Raw genomic sequence first — 26,611 nt, 5'->3', positions numbered from 1 at the left:
TTGTTTATGCAAACTAACTCCAAACTGTAAGCTAAAGAGTTAGTCATGAAATTGTCATTTATCTCAAGTCAATTAAAAATAAATATGGCAAGCAGATGTGATATTATAACTAGAGGAAACAGAAGCAAAAATTCAATGGTTTTACTTAAACAAATGAACAGATGCATGGAAGAAACAAAATCTGTAAAACAAACAAACATTTGGAATGTGAATTTCTATTTGGGAAAATGAAAGAAAAAATAAGTGCCATCCTCAGTTGAGATGTCTGGTATGTCAAGTAGTGTCCATCTCTTTTATTTTGTCCAAATATTTTAACTTGGACATCAGCAATACTATTAATATTAGGCTTTCAGCTCTGATTTTCTCCATAATTTAAATTTCATTCATGGCCGCAGCGAGGAGTAGCACTGCCACCTAACAAGGATTTCTGGACATTTTGCATTCAAGATGTGGAGTGGATGAAGAGAAGCCTGGAATGTGTCAACTGTGGTCATGTTTGTGGTTCTCATGTTCCCTGAGACTCATGGCTGCCAGGATAAATTTGGCAGCAGCAAGATGGGTTCCTGCCAGTACTAGATTTGAGCCTTGTTTGGACTATTTTTTGAGTATTTGATGGATACTGAATTTTCTTCTTAGGGCTATTATAGTATATGAGGAAAACAGGGAAGTGAATGTAAAAGGCTCTTCAAATATGGAGAAGACATACATCGAGAAACTCCCTCACACATTTTTCCTGAAGTGGAGTTGTTAAATCACATTGCAGTTTCAAGCTCATTTAGGTAACCTCAATATTTATTCTTTAAGGTATTTTGACCCATGTTTCAGCATCAGAAACACTTTGGATGGGCACACCCTGTGTAATGTGTACTGTTCTGTAATGCCCATTAAGCAGGGTATTCTAGCAAGAAGATATTTTTTTTCTAGAGGAATGCTACACTGCACTATATATGGCACATCATAATAGTGCAATATAGGAGACAAATGACTGGATTTATACTAAGGATCAATTTTGGATCATACTTGAATAATTGACTATCTCTGCTATGTTGAGAAAGACATTCAGTATATATATATATATATATACACAAACACATATGTGTGTATATATATGTATAAATTCTGGTGGAACAAATGGGACAATAATTGCTTCTGATTTTCAAGAGGCTGCATGACTAATAAAAAGTATAAATACATTCCATCAATATTTTGATACATTATTAAAAAATTGAAAATAAGCAATCTAAGATATATTTTTGTCTTAAGAAATATAAGTTGTGGGTGTAGCCTAGTGTTAGATTGCTTATTGAGCATGCCTGAAGGTTTGGGTTCAATTCCTCCATATCACATGCACAGAAAAAGCTTGAAGTGGTAAAGCACTAGCCTTGAGAAAGCTCAAGGACAGTACCCAATCTCTGACGTCAAGCCCTAGGACCAGCCAAAAGAAAAAAAGAAAAAAGAAATATCAAGTTATAATATTGCATAAATACCTAAAAGTATAAATGATCTACATTTATATGATATAAATTTTGTAAAACACTTCTATCAGAAAGGCCCAGGATTTAGGACATTTTAATAGTGATAATGGGAAAGATGACTCTCATGAGAAATGCTATATTGGGAGGATGAAACAATAAAGTAAAAGAAAAGTTTATAATTGAAGGGGATAATTGGTGGCATCTACTTGTTAGAAGACATAACATTTAAAACTTGAAACAGTAGATAATATGAAGCTTTACTAGGTCTACAAGGAGCATGATATACTTATAGGGACAAAACTATTTTTAGGAAAATAGATCCATTAGGCTGAGTTTCTACTTTTCACACAGTATCTCATAATAAAACTGTTTCTTTGGAATTATTTTTGTTTCCCGACTCTTAGTGAGCATATTTTTTAGAGGCAATCTTATCTCCTTTCAATTTCAGCATCTATTTCCATTGTCTTTTCTTTTTCTTTTTCCTGTCAGGGTAATCTATACACCAGTTACAGTTACATTTCACACACAGTAGGTGCATTACTTCTCACACATTGATAACCCTTCTCATGTTTTTGTCCCCATTTTCTTCCCCACCCCTTCTCAATCATCTTGTTTCCCTCCCCTCTCTTTCCTATTTCAAATAAACCTATATACAATATACAAAGTCAGATATAGTAACAATATGAAATTGATCAAATGATGAAAAGAGAAATAATATACTACACTAAGAACAACAATCCCACAGGATAAAGCTCTTGTTTCCATATCCTAGATATCCTTTCATTTGGTCTCATCCTAAATGACTGTATGTACCTTGGTTTTGAGCTATTGTAATCCTCTGCTAGGTGAATCCTAAATGTGTACCAATTATTAAAAATGAGGGAAACCATTGAGCCTATGGTCTTTTGGGTCTTGCTTACTTCACTTAATATGATTTTTCCCAAGTCTTTCCATTTCCTTATAAATGGGGTGATGTCATTCTTTCTGATGGCAGTATAGAGTTCCATTATGTATAAATACCACATCTTGTTGATCCATTCATCTACTGAGGGGCATCTGGGTTGGTTCCATATCTTTGCTATGGTCAATAGTGCTACAATGAACATCATTGGGCTAGTAGATGTACTATATCCTTGTTTCTGGACAACAGCGTAAATGCCAAGTAGTGGAATTGCTAGGTCACGGGGAGCTATATATTTAGTCTTTTGAGGAACCGCCGTAGTGGTTGAATCAGTTTGCACTCCCACCAACAGTGTAGTAATGATCCCTTCTGGCCACATTCCCGCCAGCATCTGTTGTTATTAGATTTCTTGATCTAACTGGAGTGAGGTGGAATCTTAGAGTTATTTTGATTTGCATTTTTTTTTTTTATGGCCAGAGATGTTGAGCGTTTCTTCATGTGTCTATAGGGCATTCTTATATCCTCTTCAAAGAAATCTCTCTTTAAGTCTTTGGCCCATCTTTTAATGGGATGGTTGTTTCTTTGAAGATTTGTTTTAGAAAGATTCAATTTTTTGAGCTATAGATATATTTTAGATAAGAGATCTAAATATTTTGGAGATGGGGTTTCTTAGTACTGTAAACATGAATAGTATTATGTCACAAACTAATATATAATCAATATTTTTGTAGGTCATGGTCCTTGTACTCTGGGCCTGGGCACTGTCCCTGAGCTTTAGAGCTCAAGGCTACTTCCCTACCCCTGGAGCCACAGCACCACTTCTCATTTTCAAGTGATTAATTGGAGATAAACATTTCACATTGTTTGGTGCCAGGGCCAGCTTTGAACTTCGATCCTCAGACCTGAGTAGCTAGGATTACAGGCATGAGCCATTGTGCCCAGCGATCTATTTGTTTTCCTATCTCACTTGAAGGATTTGAAAATTTGGGGATGAAAAGTGATTTGTAACCCTATTGCTAACTTACAAGTAATTTTTAAACTATTAAACACAATACAAATACAAAAGTTATATTTTTTCACATACACACAAAACAAAATCCAGTGTACCTAATATAGTTCAATGAATTCTAGAAGCAGGAGTTGCATTTTATCCACAATACGACAAAAATATCCTTTTTATTGATATTTTACTTTATGAGATACCGGAAATTATATTTGAAATGCAATATGTTAATGTTGTCTTGCCTTAATAAATTAACAGAAGAAAAGCAAATCATATGTACATTACAGTGTATCTGATAAGAAATTATCATCCTTATGTAGTAAAAAGGAAATGATACTTTATTGTACCTTTTCAGACCTGTTCTTGTTTCTTCTTTTAAAGAAAGCAATATGCTTTTTATGACATGAAAATAATTTTCCCCTTCTATCCCGATTTTATCAAGATTATTTAAATGCCCACCTGCATTTCTCATGATAGAATTTGCTCATTATTTCATATTGAAAATACTTCTAGTTTCTAGAACCTGATAATTTCATCTATGTAAAATTAATAAAAGGAGATGAAATTATTCATTTAAACTTCAAAGAAAAAGGTAAATATTTCATTTGACTAACTAGCCATCAGAAATTTGAAATTTTTTGTAATGGACAAGAACAAGCTGTTTTATTTTAGGTTAAGGGATATAAGAATGTCTCCAACAAGTACATTGACTCTGTGGAGATAAGGTAATGCTTTCTTTGGGCCATGAAGAGTTCCACACCTCTTCTCCTGCAGGGTCCCTTTCTCCGAAATGACAGAGGATCTCATGTGTCTACTGTTGAGGGGAGCAGGGACTGGTGCCATCCAGAATGCCTAAGAGTCCTCCCCCTCGCCCCCCCCCTTGTGGAAGGTCAACAATGGTACAGCCCAGCCACCTTGACCTCCCCACCCCCAATGAGGAGGGATATGTGGTACAGCCCAGCCACCTTTGCCCTTCTAGGGAGGGGCAACCTTGACCTTCTCCCCACCCCCAGCAGGAGGGATATCCACTTGGGTTGGGAGGGGCCCGGCTTTGTGTGGAGACCTTTCCAATTTGCGCACGAATTCCAACTAAGGTAATAGGTAAATTCAAACACTGGACTGTGACCCTATTGGCTACCTGCGTGTGGCCGGAGCTGGTAATGGTCCCTCTGTGTATGTAAGTATCCCATTGGCCACCTGTGTGACCAGGTTCAACCGCATGGGTTTTGCCCTTAAAAACCCTGCAGACAGAGCTGCTCAGGGTCACAGTGTCAGCTCCCGAGTCTGCACTGTGTCCCTGGCCAGTCAGTTCACCACCATCTATTTCCCCTGGCTGGTCAGTTCACCATCTACTTCCCCAGTAAATTCACCTTTTTATATGAAACTGTCTCTGTGTGGTAGACTCTGGTGGGACGTGGAATCCCCACCTGGAGGGATGTGGAATCCCTTCCTCTTGACCCCATAACATCTACCCTCAATTCCTCTTGATTATAATTCATTATGAAAAAGGAGTTTGTTCCAAGGTCTCTTTGTAGCTCCTTTCCTCACTCTTTCCCATCTTAACTCTCAACCTTTAAATATTTTTTTCCTTTATTATTTTTTCCTTGTGGATAATGTCCTTTCTTTGGGTGTTTTATACTTTGTTTTGTTTTGGTTACTTGGATTTTTCTATTTCTAGTGCTAAATGGGATGGTTCTGATCATGGTCTGGACTCTGAGAAGAGTAAATAAAAGAAACTAATTTTTCTCTTTCCTCAGAAAAGTTTTCATATTGTTTGGCCATCCAGTATGTATGGGAATGAAGTGAGCCTCCTGTTGTCCATTGTTAGTGCTCCAAAAATAGATCTGAGATAGAGATGGCTCTATTTTTTCCCGTCCCTTCAGTACTTACTTTGGCTTCTCTTGATAGCTGATCAAACAAACTCACCTAGATAGTAGTAGAGTAGGGAGCAGGGGATTTCTAGTTACCCTGAACACTCAGCCAGTGGGTTTTTAGGAAGCTGTCATTTACTAGCCTAGCTTTATAACTAGACTACTTCCTGGTTTGAATATATTCATTAATCTCCAGAGATCCATTTTTAAATTGCTTCCTCCATCCCCCAAAATACAGTGACTTCATTCAAAACCCACTACTTAGTTTTTTGACTGTCCTACCAAAGACAATTGGCCTTTGCCATACAATTATATAGAAAACCTTGCATCTCAATCCATACTTCGTAGTGTCTGAATCCTCCCATAGGAATTTCTAGTCTCTTTCCTTTCTTCCACTTAAAAATGTATGCCTTGCAATGTTTTGTAATATCCATCTCTATTACCAAATTGTTAAATGACATCAGTTACACTGGGGACCAAGTTTTGAGTAGAGAAAAAGATACTTTTTTTATATTACTTTAGTATTTCTTCTGTGTTCTGAACCCAGATCTTACATTCTCTAGTAAGTATTTCAACTATAATTTCTCTGGAATTTTTCTTCTGAAATTGTTTTAAGATCCAATGTTTTTCTTACAAATTTTTGTCTGACATCTGCATGTCATAGAAATTTGTTTTGGTATCACATATAAGTACTAAAACAGATGTATTTGTTGGCAAAGGCACCTATTCATTTTTAGGTTAATAGAATATCAAGATTCTTAATGTCATAAATGACAGACTCTCAATCAAAATTTGCTTAAGAAAAAATTATATTTATTGGGTCTAATAATGACATAATGCAGTGGCAAATATGGTTTCAGGATTTAAGTCATTTCATCTTTCACCATTTCTTGGCTTATATTCATGTTTTTTGCTCCAAGTGGTAACAAGATGATTCCAGTTTTTTTCTCAGTCTTAGATCATAAAGGAATGGGTAGGAAAATCCTTTTTAATGATGACAGCAAAAAAGAGTCACATTTCATCTTCCAAGTCCTTTTCATCTTATGTATCCATTTTTTAACCTTCACCATAGCCAGGCAAACAGTATTTCAAATAGCCAGGTTTTAATCATAAAGAATTGAGAAATGAATACAACTGTAGCAGTAGCAAAACAGCATGAGAAGAAGAAAATTAGCACATTATCTGGAGATGCTGGGCATCTACAATAAGAGATATTGAGTGGAGTGTGCATTACCTTATTCTATAGCAGAGTTCAGGAAAGTTGTGGGTGAGAAATATGTTTAAACTCAAACATAAAAGATAGCTAGAGAGGGAATATTTTCTGTAGTATGTGGGATACATTGTCATGATACATGAGATATATAGTATGATTTTTCTGATTAAAATACTTTGACAAAGTTAAATTACAACACAAAATATAGGTATATGATAAAACATACAGTCTATGATATAACAAATTTTTTCAAAATTCAGATATTATCTTAAGCAGAAAAGGTTTCTAAAAGAAAAAAATTGCATATGGTAAAACAATTAGAATGATTACAACAATTATTTAATTTTAAATGACCCTAGTGATTTTCTTTGTATTGGCATTAGTAGCCATTTTCTGAATAGTATGATATATATATGGAGTTCTGCTGGGCTACAACTTGTAACATTATGCAGAAGAATACATGTCAAAGGTATTTCTAAGGAATATATATATATATACATATATATATATGTATATTATCTTGTTTAAAGCAACAAGATAGCTGGGTGCTGATAGTTAATGGCTGCAGTCCTCAGTACTTAGAAGGCTGAGATCAGAGCATTGTGGTTTGAAGCCAGCCCAGGTAGAAAAGTCTCTGAGATTCTTATCTCCAATAAACCACCAAAAATCCAAAAGTGGTGCTGTAGTTCAAGTGATAGAGGGTGTAAACCATGAGTTTAAACAAATGCTCAGAAACAATACTCAGTCCATAAGCCCTAGGATGAGAAAAAAAGAATATTACAATAATTCAATAATTCTAAAGGATGTAAGTAAAATACCAGTAGTAAACAAAATACCTTATCCTCTAATAAAACATATTAGTTTTATAAAACAAACTAGTTTTGACAACCAATACTCTCACCAGGTTCAATAATTTAGATGGATAAGTAACTCAGTATTTTTCTTTCATAAAAATAACTTATTCTACAGGGATGGGAGTTTGACCTAGAGGTAGAGTGCTTGCCTTTCATGCTCAAAGATCCAGGTTTGATTCCTCAGTATCACATACGTAGAAAAAGCTAGAAGTGATGCTGTGACTCAAGTTGTAGGGCTCTGGCCTTGAGAAAGACCAAGGACAGTGTTCAGGCCCTGCGTTCAAGCCCCAGGAGTGACAAAATAGTAATAATAACACTTTATTTTTATGTTGCTACTATGTCTATGTCTATAAAGCAGTATGGTTCATGGATGGCAGTCTTTATAATCAGGAGATCAAAGTTAAGTCAGGCTCATTCCCATAATTCTAGCTGTTCAAAAAGCCAGAATAAAATCATCATTGTTTGAAGGCAGCCAAGACAGACTGGGGCAGGGGCAGAAAAATCCATAAGGTAATCAAAATAAGTATATAGACAGGGCTGGGAGTGGGCTCCCTGTGTCAGCAGGAGCTGGTGGTCATAGAAATGCCACTGGTTTCCTAGATTCTCCGGAGCTTTACAATAGAACAAAACCTACATACATAAGGCTATGACACTAAACAAAGGACCTCCAGGATATAGAAACAAAAGCCATATAATGAGTGATTGCTGTCCTTAATGTACTATGTTATCTCTCATCTTTTTTTGCTGTCCCTTGATTACCTCATATTGTTACAATATTTCACCTTGATGTCTGATATATTGTATATATGCTTATTTGGTTATTTGAAATAGGATAGGGAAGGGGGGAAACAGGGGTGGGGTAGGGAAATGGGGACCAAGACATGAGAAAGGGTATCAATGTTTGTGAAGTAATGTGCCTTCTATCTGATGAATATAATGTAACTCTTCTATTAATTACAATAAAAATATATGGAAAAAAAGAAATGCCACTGGAACCACCAGGCATAGGGAGCAGAAGCTGGCAAGGAAATGAGGAAAGCAGAAGAAGGAAGTGAAAGAGAATGCTTTTTGAAGAAATTCAGAAAGTTTTGAAGAGCTAGACAGAAGGAATTAGGGCCCCTGGTGGTGGGAAGAGAGTTTCCCTGGGCTACCAGAGGTCCTGACAACTCACCAGAATTATACCATTTGTTGATGTAGGACTGAGTGTTCAGCACCTAGTATACCACACAGGTGGTACACAAGTGCTTCCCCACTGTAACCCGCTTTGGTGGTCTGCAAAGGATTTCAGGAATATACAATATTTTCTTTATCAAGCCCAACACTCCTATTTGAACAGAGCAGGGCTTCAGTCAACCAGCTTGTACTTTTGCTAGCAACTGGAAACTTGAGGCAGATGAATCTCAAGATTCAGTTCATAGTGAGATCTTTCTTTTTTCATATATTTTTTATTGTAATTAACTTCACAAACATTGATACATTTTCTCATGTCTTGGTTTCCATTTCCCTCCTCCCACCCCCGAGAGATCTTTAAAAAAAAAATAAGCATCTTCGATAAAAACTGTTTGGTCCCTTAAAACTAAATTAAACATGTTGCTCAAAAATCTCTACTGTTTCTTTAGCAAACCTAGAAAAACTGAAAACTAGAGTACGGTTTACAACTCATGTGATGAACTTTAATGCCACTGTTCTCATCTCCCTCTCCTTTCTTCGCTTCTGCCCCCTCTCTTCTTCCCCTTCTTTTCCCCCTCTTCTTTAGTTTCAATTTTTATGGCAAGCACATCATCTCCTTCTGCTTGTTCCAGACAAATGGAGAATCCTAGTGAGTTACTTATTTTTGTTTAGTTTTCTTTGTAGGTCGGTCATGAGGCTTGAACTCTGAGCCTGTGCAATATTCCTAAGCTCCTCAGCTATTTTTGCTCAGTTACTCCCACACTGTCTTCTTGATAGTATGCAATCAAACATTATAAATGCCAGAATGACTAAATATTTTACAGTTAAATTTCATCATCTTAACTCAATGACCATCAAGGCACAGATAATTTGCTCTCTGATAAATTATAATTGCTTTCTGTATCAAAGAGTAAAGAATCCACCCTGCTTTTCCAACAAAGGCTTTTAAATAAAGAATTTTTTAGATTGCAGCAACAAAGCACTTCTCTAGAAATGACCACACAAACAGTTCTATTTTGTTGAGTGTAATAGGTTCAGATAATTAATGCCTTATGTTTAATGAGAATGGAGTTTCCAGGATTTGTAAGGCCTGTGACAGTAATTTTTTAACACATTTTCTAACGACTATTTCCTGCTAGAGAATAGCTGCTCTCCAACATGCCCTTTCACCTTATTTTTTTATTATGAACTTTCAAAGTGAGTATTACTGTAAACCATAGATATGTTTTTTATTAGCATACTTTTGTGGTTCAAGGAAAAGTTTTTTGTGACATTTTCATACATATAAACAATGTGTCAGTCAGCCCTATCTTTCCAAACACCTCCACCCACCTTCACTCTTTGTTAATGTAATTTCAACAGGTTTCACTGTTCTATTTTCATCCATATATCTATTGCAAGTTCTTCATTTAAATTGCATTATGAGAAACAAGGCAGAATCACCACTGGTTAAGCTATCTTATAAAAGAAGCTTATTTATTAATTTGGATCTTAGGTATAAGATAGGTCAATTTTTAAAAAATATTATTCTTTTCTTTTGTTGAATTGATTCATTTTTTCTCTATTCCCAGACTAACCAGTTTACAAATTTTATTGCCTTTACTAATTAGATAAGCAATTACCAATTAAGTTACATTTTGAAGAACCAATCATATTTTATATCTTAATTTGTTACATTACCATTCATTACAATAGCAGGTGTTTTTTTTTTTTTTTTTTTTTTGCCAGTCCTGGGCTTGAGCTCAGGTCCTGAGCACTATCCTTGGACTTTCTCAAGGCTAGAGCTCTACCACTTGAGCCTCAGCACCACTTCTGGCTTTTTTCTATGTATGTGATACTGAGGACTCGAACCCGGGTCTTCGTGCATGCTAGGCAAGCACTTTAACCACTAGGCCAAACTCCCGGCCCCACAATAGCAGTTTTTATTTAATTGATTTATGTGTAAATTGTGACAATCTAATTTGTTAAGGCCTGCATATTTTAACCTAATTGGAATAGTAGTTATTATCTTACATTTAAATTTAGTGTGTCCATTTAGTGGAAAGACAAATGACATAAACTCAATGTAAAATATTGAAAAAATTGGCCGGGAGTTTGTGCATGCTTGCCTAGCATGCACAAAAACCTGGGTTCAATTCCTTGGTACCACATACATAGAAAAAAGCTGGAAGTGGTGCTGTGGCTCTAATAGAGCACTAGCCTTGAGGAAAAAGCCCAAGGACAGTGCTCAGCCCTGAGTTCAAGTACCAGGACTACCAAAAACTAAAACAAAAACAAAATATTGAAAAAATTAGAATATACATGGGTTAATTCATGTCAGGATTGTCCATTTTCTTCTAAGTTGTATTGAGATAAGTGGAATTTTATCTAATCATGTAGATAAATTGTTATAAGAGAAACAGAATATAATGCAGAATACAATTCAATGTAAAAATGTTCAATAAACATTTACTTTGAATAAGCCTTACTCTGGTGCTGATTGCTTACATCTTTGATTTGGACAGTGGAGTAGTTACATTGGTTCTCTGAGAGTCAGCCAAATGAAATTCAGTTTTTAAATCTGGTTCAGCTCCCCCTGACCAGATAAGGGACAATCACCTTTACTTACTCTTTGTTAAAGAAACTCTGCTTTATCTTAATATATTAAAAAAGAAAAACAAAAACAAAAACAATATCAGGTTGCAGTAGGGAGCCAGTGGCTCATGCTTGTAATCCTAATTGCTGTTCAGGAGACTGAAATCTGAAAAAGATGGTGATTCTAAGCCATCTCCTGAAGGTAAGTGTGTGAGACTCTTATATTTAATTAACTGCCCCAAAGCTGGAAGTAGAAGTAGTTCAAGTGTAAGAGCAGATGAACTCAGGGAAATCACTCAGGCCATGAGTTCAAACCCATGGAACACAAATGTGAAAGCACACACACACACACACACACACACACACACACACAAATACAAATCCTGGCTGAGGTTTTATATTTTGGCTTTTAAAGTTCATCAAATACCTATTTTTGTTAGTGACTTTTTAAAAATATATTTTTATTGTAATTAATAAAGGGGTTACATTATATTCATCAGATCAGATAGAAGGTACATTACATCACCAATATTGACACTCTTTCTCATATCGTGGTCCCCATTTCCCTCCCCCCCCTCCTCCTGCTCATCTTGATTTCCCCCTTCCCTCTCCTGATTCAAATAATCAATTAAGCATATATAAAATATATCAGATAACAAGGTGACATAGTGTAACAAACCAGAATACAAATCCTGGCTGAGATGTTATATTTTGGCTTTGAAAGTTCATCAAATACCTATTTTTGTTAGTGACTTTTTACAAATACTTTGTGAATAATTTTGCTACCCAGCATTTTCTTACTGTCAGAGATACATAAAAATGACAATATATAAGGTTATCTATATGTTGGTGGACATTTTACAAAACATAATAGAAAATGCTTTATTACCTGATTTTTCTTTTGTTAAGTGCTATGGTTCTTTCAATGTACTGTATATTTCCAAATAATTGGAAATAGAAACACTAAGCATTATTACCAGACTTGTCTTAATTTTATATTAAATATGTAACTTTGGTTAGAATAATAATTGCCTATATTTGCATTTAACCATATTTTGTACATTGCTTGCTATAAAACTAATGTTCTTTTGTCTGAGAATAGTCATCACACTTTATTTATTTATGTATATACAAATGTTTATATATTTTTACTACAGGAAATTAGCTTTGTTCTATTCAGGAATAATAGCAGCAAGAAATATGCCCTCAACAAATAAAAAAAGACTTGTGTAATTTCTAAAAATTCACTCTGTGTTCCAAGATGATCATAACTTATTATGATTACTTTAACTCTAGTTCTTTGCTCTTAGGTATAACCCTTGAATGGCAAACACTGATGTAAATTTATCATCAAATACATGTATTTTTAGGTACTGATAACTGAAAGAAGTCTAACCAATCAAATATACCTTTCTATTCCCTAAATCTCTAGTTATTTGTGAATATCTTGCTATTTAATGTAGCTGTCTTTTTGCAAAAGGAATCTGTTTAAAGCTCTTCTAAATGTTTGTATAATTTGTAAGCAATAAGTTGCAATCTTCTTTCCCTCCCTCGAGGGATAGTACTATGGAAAACATGGAATGCAATATCATTTAATTTCCTTGTAAATATTTTAATGTTAAAATTTTTAGCAAACAAATTACTAAAAATTGCTGAGAAGAAAGAAGAAAGGTATAGGATGCTTTTATAGGATGTACAGGTTGTCCAAATATTTTAATGGTCAAAAAATATAAAATGTGGGGCTGAGAGTGTGTCCTAGTGGTAGAGTGCTGTCCTAGCATACACAAAGCTCTGTGTTCGATTCCTCTGTACTACATACACAGAAAAACACAAAAGTGGTATTGTGGCTCAAGTGGTAGAGCTCTAGTCTTGAGGAAGCCAAAAGACAGTTCCTAGGCTCTGAGTTCAAGCCCCAGGACTTGCAAATATATGTATAAAGAAATATATAGAAATAGAAAATTATATATAAATGCAAAATTATATAAAAATAAATTCTATGATTGTTGTCCTTGATGTACTATGTTATCTCCCATCTCTTTTACTGTTCCTTGGTTATCTCATATTGTTACAATATTTCACCTTGTTATCTGATATATTTTATATATGTGTAATTGGTTGTTTGAAATAGGAGAGGGAAGGGGGAAAATCAAGTTGTGAGGGGGTTATGGGGGAGGGAAATTGGAAACAGGACATGAGAAAGGGTATCAATATTTGTGAAGTAATGTACCTTCTATCTGATGAATATAATATAACCCTTCTATAACAATAAAAATATATGAAAAAAAAATTCTATAAATGAAAATTATATATGATAAATTATATAAATGCAAAATTATAATTATATATTTTATATATGCAATTTTACATTTATAGCTTCTTGTGACAAAAAAATCACACGAGTGATGGAATTTGAAGATACATTATACCCAAGCAGAATTTCTCTGTAAATGATGTAGTTACATGAATTATTCTGAAGCTCTCCTGTTTGTCAGTGTTAGAATTATTTGCTGCTTCTTGCATTGCCCTTTTGTTAATTTCATATTGTTACAATATCCCACTTTGTTACCTGATATATTATATAAATGTTTACTTGTTTATTTGAAATAGGTGGGGGAAAATGAGAGGAGAGGATCGGGGGAGAAAAATGGGAACAAAAACATAAGAAGGGATATCAATGTGTGGAATTAATGCTCCCTCTATCTGGTGAATATAACTATAACCCCTCTATACATTGAAATAAAAAATGAAAAAAAAATTACTGCTTCAAAATTACTAGAACAGTTATATTATTCAGTTTGATTTCTGATTTATGTGAGTGGTATATGATAGTAGGCTATTACATGGCAGATTAATATTTTTTAAAAATATGGAAGGATTAAAATATAAACTATAACTGGGCCAGGATTTTGGCCTAGTGGTAGAGTGCTTGCCTAGCATGCACGAAGACAGGTTCAATTACTTAGTACTACATATAAAGAAAAAAGGCAGAACTGGTGCTGAGGCTCAAGTGGTAAAGCTCTAACTTTGAGAAAGTCCAAGGACACTGCTCAGGACCTGAGCTCAAACCCAGGACTAGCAAAAAACCCCACAAAATATATACACATCTATCTGTCTATCTATGTATATATATATATATATATATGTATTATAACCACTTAAAATGGCTAATATGTAAGTAAAAGTTAAGATGTTGAAATCCCAATCTTGAGCACTTAGGACCTGATATCAATCCCCACTACTACCAAAAGGATTTTAAAGAAAGCAATATTTATTTAACTTAGCAATTGATAGCTTGCTTTTATTTTTTTTCTAACAGAAACTTTATTATGTTTAAAACAAATATGTGATGGATATATTTTTGAGTATATTTTGCACAGTTATGCTGCTTTTATTTCTAGGCTCTGTTTCCAAAGTTGAAATAGACTTTTGAAAGTATTTTTTTGCTTTATTTTGTTATGCATTTTCATGTTTTTGTTTTCATTTTCAATAATTTATACCCAAACTATTAAAGGGAAATGATCACTCTTTCTATTATGACATTTGGAAATTATCTAGTGCTGTGTCCATTTATTTTCATGAAGTTGAACCAAATACTGAGCATTTGGCATCATTTGTCTATTTTCTATATATGTCGTATTTTTGCCCTTGTAATTTTTTTTTTCAGACATGGGGCTTGAACTCTGGTCTATTCCATTGTCCCTGAGCTCTTTTTTTGTTTGTTTGTTTGGTTTTTTTGGTTTTGGTTTTATTTGTTTCTTTGTTTTTTATATATTTTTATTGTAATTAGTAGAACGGTTACATTATATTCGCCAGACAGAAGGTGCATTAATTCACATACAATGATACCCTTTCTCATGTCTTGGTCCCCATTTCCCTCCCCCCTACACCTACCCTTCATCTTGTTTTCTCCCCTTCCCTATCCAATTTCCAATGGACAGCAAAAGAGAAGAGAGATAACATAGTACATTAAAGACAACAATCATTCATTATACGGCTTTTGTTTCAGTATCCTGGAGGTCCTTTCATTTAACGTCATACTGTATGGCCTTATGTATCTAGGTTTTGCTCTATTGCAAATCTCTGCTAGGAGAGCCCAGGGTTTCTACTGATTATGACAAATGAGGGAAACCATTGATCCTATGTTCCTTTGAGTCTGGCTTACTTCACTTAATATGATTTTTTCTAAGTCTTTCCATTTCCTTACAAATGGGGCGATGTCATTCTTTCTGACAGCAGCATAGAATTCCATTGTGTACAAATGCCACACATCTTGTTGATCTACGCATCAACTGAGGGACATCCGGGTTGGTTCTATATCTTTGCTATGGTAAATAGTACTGCAATGAACATTGTTGTGCTAGTGGATTTAGTATGCCCTTGTTTCTGGTCAACTGGGTAAATGTCAAGTAGTGGAACAGCTGGGTCATAGGGGAGCTCTATGTTTAGTCTTTTGAGGAACTGCCATGCTGCTTTCCATAGTGGTTGAACGAGTTTGCACTCCCACCAACAGTGTAGTAGTGATTCCTCTTGGCCACATATCCTCCAGAATCTGTTGTTATTCTAACTGGAGTGAGGTGGAATCTCAGAGTTCTTTTGATTTCCATTTCTTTTATGACCAGAGATGTCGAGCATTTCTTCATGTGTCTATAGGCAATTTTTATTTCTTCTTCAGAAAAGACTCTTTTTAAGTCTTTGGCCCATTTTTTTAATGGGATGAGCAGAAAGAACAGTGCAGGAGGAATTTCAATACCAAACTTTAGACTTTATTACAGAGCTATAATTATCAAAACAGCTTGGTACTGGCACAAGAACAGGCCTGAAGACCAATGGAATAGAATTGAGGACCCAGATATTAAACCACAATCCTATGGCCACCTAATCTTTGACAAGGGAGCCAAAAAAATAGAATGGAGGAATGACAGCCTCTTCAACAAATGGTGCTGGCAGAACTGGTTAAGCACCTGCAGAAAACTGAAGTTGGATCCTTCTTTGTCACCCTGCATTAGAATTAACTCCAAATGGATCAAAGAGCTCGAGGTAAAAGCCGACACACTGAAAAATTCACAAGAAGGAATAAAAAATGCACTAGGCCTATTTGGCACAGGTTGAAACTTTCTTAATAAGGACCAAGAATCACAAGAAATCAGAGAAAGGTTGTATAAGTGGGACTGCATTAAACTGCAGAGCTTTTGTATGGCAAAGGACATAGCTAGTAAATTAATTAGGAACCCTACAGAATGGAAGAAGATCTTCACTAACCATACAATGGACAAAGGTCTCATATTTAAAATATATCAACAGCTCAAAAAATTGAATCACTCCAAAACTAATATCCAATGACCCTGAGCTCTTTAGCTAAAGCCTACTGCTCTACCTATAGAGCTGCTGTAATAGTTCTGGTTTTCTGGTGGTTAATTGGAGATAAGAATCTCAGGAGACTTTCATTCCCAGGCTGGCTTTGAACTGCGATTTTCAGATCTCCACTTCCTGAGTAGCTACTAATAAAGGCTTCAGTAACCAATGTCTGGTTTCCTTGTAATAAGGTTTTCTACTCCCTTTAAGCATGCTATTGCTAGAAGCTTCCCTTTTGCTACTTCACTTTGTCATATGTTTTGAAACATTATTTTCTAATATTCTTCATTTGGATATAGTTATAGCTCATTAGGTATCACCTTTAGAAAATCATGTTTTATCACCTCAAAATTATACAATAACATTTTTTTCTTACCTTTTATGGTTTTCTTTTCATGGACAGTAAAAGCATAAGAGGATGCAACTTTTCATATATTTTTCCTATGAAATTTAACTGACATTTGTTGATAAATGAGAGGAACACTGAAATAATGGGATCCACCCTAATTGAACTTCTATAAAAGGAAAGACTGAGAGCAGAAAACTGAGTACATAATAAGAAATCTCAAGGGAACACAGGGTCAGAATAGTCTGTGATAGTGAAGAGTTGACAAGCCTCTGTAAAAGCAAATGATTCTAAAGATTAAGTGCTTCCTGCTATGCAATGTAGAGAGAGAAGTAAAAGGCTGGTAATTGGTGTTATTTTCCTTACACTGAATGATGGGAAGATGGTAACTATTTTCACTTCATTTTGCTATGAGCTCTAAAAGAACTTTAAATAGAATATCTTACTTTTTTGTAGCTCAGACTTATACAAGCACAGGAAACAATATCACAGGTATATTTACACCTTGCTAGAAAATCATATACTAAACGGTATTTTCAAATCTGTACTATTAAAGCCTAATTTAAAATCAAACATTATAACTTACAGTTGGAATTATCCCTCCAGAGTCAAACTGAATTGTTATTTATAAACAGATTAGATAAATCTGATGCTTTACAAGTGTTTAATGTTTATAATAAATACAGTAATATTAGTATTTAAATTTTTATAATAAAGAGATTTGAAATTATTCCATAAAGCAACTGCCCTCATGTACTGAATATTGATATCTTGGTCAAAGATGAATTTCATGGATGCATGGCAGTGGCTAATAATATTGACAAACTGTAGTAAAGGCCACACAGTTTAAATTTCTATAACTATATCATACATGTGCACGACAATAGAACTGCTAAAAAATGTTCTCTTTGTATCTCCAGCTTCTGATGGCATGTGAATGAATTTAAGATACTAATCAATAGAAACATTAAAAAATCTATTAGAACTTTTGGAGTGACAAGAACTAATGAAAAATTGTAAGAACTTAGGAAACAAAGTCCAGTTAAGTGTAGCTTGATTTTTCTCTACTTTGGTATGGACTACAATTCTAATAAAATGTTATATACCACTGGCATACTTTAGATGTATATGATTGCTCTAGAGTTACTATTTCTTCTACAAAGAATACTTCAACTTGATAAGAATCAACTAACTGGCTGCTAAATTGACACACACAATTTCAGTAATTTAATTGAGGGACGAGGTAATCACTTGTGTGTGATAGGATTTAAATTATTTGATAGTTAATCTCACCGGGTAGCTGATTTAGTTGCAAGATGGCAAAACAGCAACATTGCTAATGTTTTGCCTCTGGCTGTGCCTGTGCGTGCTTTTCTTTTTTTCTTTTTTTTTTTTTTTGAGTTGAAGGTCATGAAGGTTCTGACCTTTGAACAATTCAATGTATGTATATACTCACGTATGAAAGGCATCTGTAGGGGGGAGAGGAACTTTGGAACATGGGGGTTGGTGGGAGGAAGTATGTCTATGGGGGTATGCCCTAACAAGATATCTCTTGTACTATCCCCTCACTCTATTTTCCTGCATTATGATGTGATCCCATTTCTAAGATGTTCTGTGTCACTATGGATCTAGAAACATAGGAATTGGGGGATTAGGGTTGTGATTGTAGATGAAACTCTCTGACACTGCACAAAACACACATTTCTTCAATATCAGGTTGTTTTGGTCAAAATTACATAGAAGTAAGAACCATTTTTCAAACAAAATTTCTGAATTCATCAGGTATACTTTACTATACCCATGAATCTGAAAATAAAAATGGAAATACAGTTTCTAGTTGTTGTGAAAATGTAAGGAAATTGATAATGCCATATGATGCAGATAGACAGAATACTTTCTGTATCCTTAAGAAGCAAATGTTATTCATATTTCTAGTGCAAAACCATGATTTCCCACTTATTATTCTTACCAGAAATCCAACTTTTGTGAATATATCACAGAAAGTATGTAAGTAAATATATGTGACTATATTAAAGAAAGTATGTAAGCACATCCATCATAAATGAGCACACTGTAGGGAGAGAGACATGATATATACGTATACCATCCATGTCTACTGAGGCTCCAAACTTATTACAATAACGATTTATGAAAAAGAAAATAGTAAAAATGTAATGCCAAGATTTATACAGAAAGCAAAAATCATTATTATCAGAAATACAGAAATCATTAGTGTAGTATTCAAATATAGTTATCTATTACAAAAAAGGGAGTATATAGCCAATTTGTGATAATATTCCATAACTTTTTCAAAACTTATCAAGGTGCACTTTACTTTATTTTGAATTATATTTGGATTTTCTCTCATGAAAACATTGACATGTGTATATTTGTGTGTGTGTGTGTGTGTGTGTGTGTGCGTGTGTGTGTATTAGTAGAATGGAAGTAAATAGACCAGATTAATAACCTTTGTTAAAATTTCATTGAGGATGAGATTTAGTGGCATTAAAGACATTGTTCATGTTTAGAAATAATTTATTTTACATGTAAATATTTACTTATATATTTGATGAAAATTTATTGAGTCCTGAGATTTTTTTAAGAAAACATTCACAACTGTAATAGTAAATGCATAAAATACTATTAAATTCATAAGAACAACTCTATGATAAATTGGCTATTTCCTTTGATATGTTGAAAATTTTTAATAATTATGCTATTATGTAAAAATGATTATCAATGTGTGTTTAACAGATGTAGGGTTTTTCTTCAGTACATGTTAGAATGAATTAATCTTCCTATTAGTGTCATGAATGCATGAATAATTATTTAGCAATACGATGGATTTTATGTTCAATACAGACAAGTAAAAACTGAGTATTTGAATATATTACCACTTTTAGCTATGTTTTTACCCCATTAATGTATCTTCCATGAATCCTGTCATTTGTTATGATTAATATACATATGCAATCACTATATTATCTCTGTCGTATGTTCTCATATTTAAACCATTTTTAGGCAAATGCAGTCTTTCCTTCCAAAGAATATGGCTATGCAGTTATCAGAATCTAAGATTTGTTTTGCTCACTGCTGTACTGGCAGGTCTAGAGCTGGGCATTAGTGGCTTACACCTATAATCCTAGCTTAGGGTGGCAGAGGTTGAATAGATCATTGTTGCAGCTAGCCTGAGTACATCTAAGAGCTTTGGAAGTGATGCTCTGAGCCTGTTGTTCTACCCACCAAGTGACATCAAACCCATATAGATGGTGGCCAGGAGTCTTTAAAATAATGACAAAACCTTTCTACATGAAGGATTTTATGTAATGCAAGTAATTTCTAGGGCCTGGAACGGTAAAATATCTATAATCTCAGCTAAGAGGAAAGTGGGGGAAGTGGGGAGGGGATCTGAGGCCAACCTGGGTAAATACATGAAGTGTTATATGAAAAATAAACCTTACACTCTGAAAAATATGACCCAAGCAGTGCAACTCTTGCCTACCAAACATAAGGCCCTGTGATCAAATCCCAGTTCTGACAAAAAATTAAAAATAACTATTGCCTGAAATAAGGTTCTATAATTCTGATATTGAATAGTATACTCATTTATCTTTTAATGTATTTGAATATAATAGTTGTTTTTAAAAATTCCTTTAATGTTTTATTTATAATAATTCTACTTTTAAACAAAACGTGAATAGAAGTTGGAAAAAACTCAGCATTTTTGCAGTTCTTGGCTCATGTTTTTTATCATTCAATAATATTAAAAATAGGAATTTCTATTTGTTAATACAAAGATAACTACAGCATATATGACCTGCAGGGAAAATGACAAAACTAACTCCACAGCTCTGGTGTAAAGACTTGAATTCCTCTAGATTTGCATGGAATAAGTCACATTAAAAATCTAGCATGGTACCTGAAATAGTTGATGCTCAACACAATGTAATTCTCCTTCACAAATACAGAATTTTAATTGTGTTTTAAAGAAACACTGAATAAAAGCAGGAAATATATCATTGTGGTTTATTTTTTGAGTTCAGAAGATATTAGTTTTATTTCACTTTTCTGAGATTTGGGGAAATCTGAAATTTCAGTTATTTAAATGAAATTTCCCCTCCCTTTGTCTGTGGGGGAGAGTGGAAGGCATTGTGTTGATTTGTAGCCCAAGGTGGCCTCAAATACTCTAAGGCATACTGTCAAACTCATGATATTCTTAACTCAGCCTCCCTAGTGCAAGGGTTTTGGCTTCTTTGCCACCATGACTAAATAGAATATTCCTCTTAGCTGTTCCTCAATTCCTTTATATCTTACTAGATTCATGACTGATAATTGGTTAATTCACTTGTTATTTACTACTCATTCATTTGTTCAAAATGTTACTGAGTATATTAGCCAAACTCCTATACATGCTTAGAACAAATAGGAAAATAAAATAAGTATATATGAGCCTTTCACTGATGGTTCACACCAATGATCTTAGGCAGAGAGCTGAGGTTCATTGTTGGAAGCCAGTTCACAAGGGAAGTTCATGAGAGGTGTATCTCTAGTTAACCACAGAAATGCTGGGAAATAGAGTTATGGATCAAGCGGCAGAGCACTAGACTTGAACAAAATAAAAGCTCATCAGCAGCAGAAAGGAAAGAAGAAAGAGGTCACTAGAAAGGTAGAAATTTGAAGGAATTAGCTCATATTACTGTGGGTACTCACAAGTCTAAAGTCTCTGTGCTAGACAGACAGCAGTGTGAAGACTCTAGGAAAAGGTCATATAATTCCAGCCCACTGGTACCTCAAAAGCAAAATTCCCTTGCCCTTCAGGTTCTTCGGAGGTTTTTTTTACATTCTGTTTTCAATTGATTAGATAACACTCATTCACATTAAGAAAGACAATGTATTTTGCTCAAAATATGCTAATTTAAGTCTTAATTCTATGTTAAGAATACATTTTTATTGTTATTTTACAGGTGATCTATAAAGAGCTTATGGCTACATAAGTCAGGTAATGAGTACATTTTTTTTCTTTTTGAACCAAGTCCCCGTGCTCTCTGCCAGTTGCATAGTTCATTTTTTCACATAGTGATTAACAGTGCCGTATTAGTTCATCTTTTGTCCCATCCTTTGAGTATCCCCATTTGCCTTCTCAGAGACAAAGTAAGAAGTAACAAAAGGAAAAGACACAAAATCATCAACAACAGTCAATAACTTATTTCCATTTCTTGGAGTCCATCTCATAAAATATTATTTACATAATCACATGAACACAACTATTGAGACTTTGTGATCCACTAGGAATTTATCCAGTGGAACACAAGCACAAACACAGTCACCAGCACAACCATCTTCATTACAACATTGCTTACCATAGCCAAAATACGGAATCAACTTAGATGTGCCTCAGTGGAATGGATCAAGACAATGTTGAATAATACACAACAAAATTCTATGTCTCCATCAGAAAGATTTTATACCATTCATAAGGAAATGGAAAGATTTTGAAACAATTAAATGAAGTTAGCCAGTCACAAAGAAACATAGTTTGCATGGTTTCCTTGATTTTTTGTGGTAACAAGAATAGGCGTTGGGCCTTCTGGCCCATTCTTGTTCTACAAGTGAACACACTGATTGGTATATAAAGTACACTGGATCAAAAATACCTTTATAGCATCATTTAGCCTTTTATCAAACACCTGGGCATTTATTGTCTTCCATGTCGAGGCACAAGTTTAGAGTTCACACTCAGTTTCAGATGTAAGAACAGTTTGGGAACTAAATATCTTTCTAGCATATGACCGACTGGCAGAAAGTGAAAGAGAAAGCAAGGGTAGAAAGAAGGACAGATAACAAGGTCAACTAGCTAGATCACAATGGGGAAAGCAAAATAACAAATCCTTGCTGAATGTCAAGGGAACTAAGAGCAGGGAGTGAATGATTTTGCCTGAATAAAGTAGGAGGCATATTGATGCTCAAGAAGCCTTCATCTCATCCAGTAATTTGACCCAGAAGAGCAATAGCTTAAGTCAGAGAGAAATTTAAAAAGATGTGTAAGATCTGCCTTGGGGCTTATATGGAACTAGTTCTAGGCTTAAATCCAAAATATTTGCAAACTTAAGCTCAGATTCAATTTTATTGTGAAACCTAATATACATTGAGATCTTAGCTAGAGAGCTAAGATATCTTTAAAAAAAATCTCTTCCCCATATGTATGTATGTACTATATAATATATAAATGGAAAATATATAGTATATATTATATAGTACATACATTATATATATATATATATATCTTATAAAAGATTGTTTTTAACTGCAAAGTTTTTGGATGCCTATTTCTAATGTTTTTGAATGTGAGCCACCTCAATTTTCCATACAAAATTATAGAGCAATCTTGCTTCAGTTAAACACAACTTTCCCCCCTTTTTCTTTTGTATTGTTTTCCTTCCTTCCTTCCTTTCTTCCTTCCCTTCCTTCCTTCCTTCCTTCCTTCCTTCCTTCCTTCCTTCCTTCCTTCTTTCCTTCCTTCCTCCTAACTCCCTCCCTCCCTTTCTTCTTTCATTGATTCATTTTTGTTTTTTGATTTATTGTTTTTAGTTTTGGTAGGATTTTGATACTAATACTTAATCTTGAGCACAGTGGGCTGTCTTCTTTGTCTTTATTCAACATTCTATATTAAAGAAATAGTTCTACACCCTGAGGTGATTTCTTTTTTCTTTTTGTATAGTTTCTTTGTTCAGCAAAGAATTAGATTACATTCCTGAAAGTAGATCTGTTTTCTTAAGATGTAGTTGAAATGACTATTGATAGATCAAACTAGACATTAATCAGTTTTCCTATTGCAATTAATATAGTTTAAATGTATTAATGTGAACATCACAGGAGACACACTGTCAATCTAGATTTCCAGAAAGAATGTTACAGGCCTTCCCACCATTGAATACTGGCAAGAAACTGAAAATTCTATCTTTGTTAATGCCTTTCTTACTTGCAGCCTATGGTGTGGCTGTATCATATGATGTGGCTGGAGATCATTATCTCCAGCTACCTATTTCTCTTTGTTCTTCACTGCCTACTATCAAGAATGACCATATCAGTGTTCAGTGATTTTACTTGAACGGTGTTATCTTTATTAGCATAGAGAGATAACCTATAATTTTTATAAATATCCTTATCAAAAAATATAAATATATAAATTATTATTAGTGGTAAAATACTGGGGACAAAATAATGATTTCCTAATAGCCAAATACAATATAATGAAAAGTGAAATTTTCAGAAAGTATTAGGTACCAAAGAAATATACAGTGCCTGACTTAGAATAAACTGATGAAAAAAACAAGGCTTCAAAATAAATGTGACAAAAATGAACATATTCTGAATTAAAAAGTATATAAATGTTTTATGGTTTGGACCCTTTAACCATATCAAGGATACAAAAACAAAAACAAATCTGATTGTAGTGCAAGTAAGAATAATTATGAAAAATTCTTCATGTAGAAATTATTTTTGATTTTTCTTACTTTCTAATTTGTTTACCTTGATTCAAGAAAGAGGATTCAAAGAGGATTTTTGTGAAACATGGAAGATAAATAAAATGGGAGCTGATTCAGCTGAAGAAATCCAATATATTAAGCTGAAAATGGTAACTTTGAGACTGATCTGCATTTTCAGAAACTTTTTATTGCTGGAGCTAAAGACACATTCCTGTGGACTTCAGCATAAATCACAATTACTCAGAATCAGAATAGAAATAACCTGGACACAGATCAATCAACTACAAGACAAACTCAGAACTCTGAACTAAGAAACAACTCACAAGAAAATGTCAGCTTTAAACTTTCCACCAAACCATTCACCAAAGGAAAGTGACTAAAATGAAATGAAAGTAGTCTCTTCCATCTTTTACCTCTTTTTCCTGTCCTTTCCTTTCTACCTGTTACCTTCCATTATACCTTCAACCTTGGCCCAAACCCATAGATTGGAATGATTTAGCAAGATGAAATGGTATCCTCATACCCAAAGGCAGACAATATTATTTGGCTACTCGGAAGGATCTAAGTGAAGAGCAGGCATATGCAATCACTGTCACTTAGATTTTAGAACATAATTAAAATTAAGCTGAGGGTTTGTATGTCATAGATACATATTAATCTATATAATAAATATAGGGATTCCTTCTTGAATACTTGTTTGTTAAACATGTCATTTGAAAAATAATGTAAAAATCAATGTTAATAAATTCTTTAAATAAAAAAGAGTAGGCATATGAATTATAGCATGGTTGCATTTTCTTATGGTGGATTGTGCATTGAATAGAAGGAGCAAGAATTCATAGATCTGATCAAATCTAACCAAAATGTGGGCTGAAGAAGACAACCCACAGTGAACTCTCATTGATACTCTTTTTCATATAAGATGTCTTCAAGAGATCTACTTTGAGGGTTGGTGGTCTACTGGTGCTGCCATTGAGTTGGGACTGAATCACGTATAATGGCACCAATTTGGTCGGTGGGATAGCCGTTAATTCGTTCATAGCTAGATGTGCTTTTAGTAGGTTTAGCTTAGATGATGGAAATATGCCACAGGGGTATAGATGTCAAGGGTAACACTGTCTCCTTTACCTCATCTCACCACATACCCCTGTTGCTGTGATATTCTATCTCATTTCAGGCCCAAATCAATGGACCTAATTGACCTTGGATTAAAAACCCTGAAACCATTAACCAAAATAAACATTTTCTCCAGTAAGTTGATTTTTCTCAAGTATTTTGTCACATGATAGAAAGCTGACAGGATCAGTTAGAGATAGAAATAAATTGTTTCCTGATCTTATTTCATATATCAAGTATTCTGACATACCAATACTAGACTGTGCTGTCATCCCGCTTGCAATTGTAGAATTGATAGCAGAAATTTATCTCCCTTTCAATCCATTCTCCATGAAGCAGCCATATTTTTAAAAGTGCAAATCAGATTATGATAATCCTTTGCTTTAAAACTTCCAATTGCCTTTTAATGCCTTTATAATCAAATTTAATCTCTTGACCATAGCACATAAGATTCAGGTTTTGGCTTTGTCCCAGTTACTGATGGTTTTTTCTTACACTCACCTTCTGAACCCCTGTTCTCTAAACACATTGCTTTGTTTTATATTCTTCGAGCAGGCCAGGCTTTTTTCTACTTGCAAAAGCTGTTTCTTTATCCTGAAATGTTCTGGCTCCAAACTTACATTGCTTTCCTTAGACACTTAGGTTTTAGCATAAATTTTCTCTACCTTAAATTATGAGGTTATTTCTCTGACCTCATAATTTATATTAGATTCTGTATTGTTGCCCACTAGTGTTCCACACTTACCATTCTATTTATCACCAGCTAGATTTATTTTTCTTCTTTGACTTATTGCTCATTTTAGTCTGAGATGATTAAAAAGATAATAAATTGCAGGAAAGTAGTGAATACATGGTTTTCTTTGAAGATGCTTTCACAAAGCAGCATATGTGCAATATATTTTGTTGAACAAAGTTTATTTTTTTGCCAGTCATGGGGCTTTAACTCAGGGCCTGAGATCTGTCCTTGGACTTTTTTTCTGAAGGCTAGTGCTCTGCCACTTGAGCCACAGCAGCACTTCCAGCTTTTTTTATGTATGTGGTACTGAGGAATGGAACTCAGGTCTTCATGCATGCTAGGCAAGCACTCTACCACTAGGCCAAACTCCCAGCCCCTGAATAAAGATTTTTAATATTACATGATCATTATGTACATGGTTGCTTTGTTTTAAAATAACTTCTTGTTTTAAGAAAATAAATGCACCATATTCATGACTTGATGCTGAAAGTAGCTTAAAATGTATGGCTTCTA

At 34.3% G+C, this 26,611-nt stretch overlaps 1 long non-coding RNA gene across 1 annotated transcript; it reads right to left on the bottom strand.

Annotated features, from left to right (window-relative positions):
- Window positions 1-6,041: 6,041 nt before the first annotated feature.
- LOC150055703 (uncharacterized) lies at window positions 6,042-26,018 on the bottom strand. Its single transcript, XR_016537451.1, has 2 exons — window positions 25,864-26,018; window positions 6,042-6,384 (listed from the first exon to the last, which is right to left on the bottom strand). It is a non-coding gene; the product is annotated as an uncharacterized LOC150055703 (long non-coding RNA).
- Window positions 26,019-26,611: the final 593 nt, after the last annotated feature.

The sequence above is a fragment of the Megascapheus bottae genome, chromosome 13 (genome assembly GCF_031878675.1).
Source record: "Megascapheus bottae isolate mThoBot1 chromosome 13, mThoBot2.hap1, whole genome shotgun sequence".
Taxonomy (NCBI): Eukaryota; Metazoa; Chordata; class Mammalia; order Rodentia; family Geomyidae; genus Megascapheus; species Megascapheus bottae.
Note: the sequence above shows the minus strand (reverse complement) of the source record. Positions and strands in the feature narration are given on the sequence as shown.